Genomic DNA, 2,049 nt, shown 5'->3' with positions numbered 1-2,049 from the left:
AAAAAAAAAAAAAAAAAAAAAAAAAAAAAAAAAAAAAAAAAAAAAAAAAAAAAAAAAAAAAAAAAAAAAAAAAAAAAAAAAAAAAAAAAAAAAAAAAAAAAAAAAAAAAAAAAAAAAAAAAAAAAAGAAGAAAAAAAATAAATAATAAATGCTGTTCCCTGACAGGAAAAGATGCTGCTGTTACTCTCCAATCCCCCCCAATTTGAGAGAAGGGAAAAAAAAAAAATAATAAAGTAATGCAGGTGCCACCTCCCTCCCTCCCTCCCCCCAACTTTGATCAAGCCCTGCTATAACTGAAATGTGGTTTCACCGAGCAGATCGAGTCTTTCAGGGCCCAGGGAAAAATGGCCAAGCGAATCCTGCCTGCAGGCTGAGGGGGCACGGGATTCCGGGGATTCAGCACGTTTTTTTCGGGAGGAGGGGAACAAACACACAAACAGAGCAAGCAAAAAAAAAAAACAGTTTCATTACTCGCCAGAAGTTATGCAGGCAGCAAAGTTTGTTTTGCAACTAATTAAGACTTCATGCAAAAAGGGTGTCACATCCCCCCGGGCCATTTGACTAAGAGTATAAAAGCATTTGCTAACGTAGAAGCCTCCTAATCACTTGTCTTTTAAACTCTTCTCCCCTTGGTGATCCGGGTAAGTCAATTTTGAATCAATTATTGCCTTTTCAATCGCCATTATTCTTGCTGGCTAAATATCAAAAGGGTGGGTCGAGCTGCTGAAATGGCAAGGGGGGGTGGGTGTCTTCGCAGAAATATCCTTTCTGATATCCTGTTTAAATTCTGTGCTTCGGAGCTGTTGGTGTTTGGAGCAGAAGTTCATTGAAAGCAGGGGCCACAACAGAAAACTGCCCTCCGAATTCAAAAGAATCGCAATAATTTTACTCCTTTCGGACTGTAAAGACACAGATCCGTTTAAGAAATTATCATTTTAAACGTTCCTTCTTAATTTAAAGCTCCTCCTCGGCTGCCTTCAAGGAAGCTCCGGGACCTTCTCACAGTTGGAGAACTCGTTCTGAATATTTTCCAAACCCTCACAGATTTTTCTTACGAAAAAAAAAAAAAAAAAGCCACTCTACCACTGGTTTTAAGTGGTTTTATTTTTGGGAACGTTTGAGCCCGTTTATTCGAGCTGGTCTCGTTTTTTAGTGCCGAATTCCAAATCCAGAAGGAGATTTTTCCTTCTTCACCTCTTCCCGCGAGCGCCGGGACGAGCTTTGGCAAATTTGTTTGTCTGCCTTGGACCACTCCAAGATCCTGACTTTGAGACTGATTTGTGGCACCGATTTTTTTTCCCCCAAGCCATTCCAGGCCCAGCTTTTTAGCTGGGACAAATATTTTGTGTTGCTTTTTCCTTGCCTTCAAGTCAAAGGCAATTTGACACGAATCACTTGGGAGAAAAAAAAAAAAAGCTGAAGGTGAAGCCCTGAGGAGTTGAGATGGTTAAAATGGGATATTTAGAGGGAGACACAAATCTTGTCTCTCCCACAGAGTGCTGGGGTAAATGGATTTATTTAGGAAATCAGCCCAAGCCCACCCTTTGCCAGCCCTTGATTTCTTCCACACCAGCTTCCCGAAGATAAAGTAAAACAAATTATCCCTCTCCCTCGTTGTTTTCCTCACCCAATTAGTGTGGGCACAATCCAGGGCAAGGATAATCTGTAATTAAACGATGCCCAGAAAAAAAAAAAAAAAAATCTGGCCTGGATATCAGGTTGGGTTTTAAAGAGCTGTGCGATTTCAAATATTCAGATGATCCCTAATGAGACCAATAAAAGATGGGTGGGTCTCCCTCCTGGATCACTCTGTTCCACTCGTGACCAGGTGAGAGGAGGGAAGGAGCTTCTCCCCCCCCTTACTCCCACGGTTTGGTCTTGCCAGTGCAGGGAGGATCAGAATCTGAATTGAAAATCTGGAGTTGGGTCTGGGGTTGTGGTTTTAAATTAACAGGAGTGAGACAGAGCGGTGCCACCCACTGAAAACCCTGGGGGAGGAATAGGAGAAGGGATTTTTAGCCTGAAAACAGTGGTGGTCTGGGAAATGCC

This window comes from Empidonax traillii, unplaced genomic scaffold (genome assembly GCF_003031625.1).
Source record: "Empidonax traillii isolate 1590-97213 ecotype Southwest subspecies unplaced genomic scaffold, ASM303162v1 scaffold3188:size27256, whole genome shotgun sequence".
Taxonomy (NCBI): Eukaryota; Metazoa; Chordata; class Aves; order Passeriformes; family Tyrannidae; genus Empidonax; species Empidonax traillii.
This window is presented reverse-complemented; position numbering follows the sequence as displayed.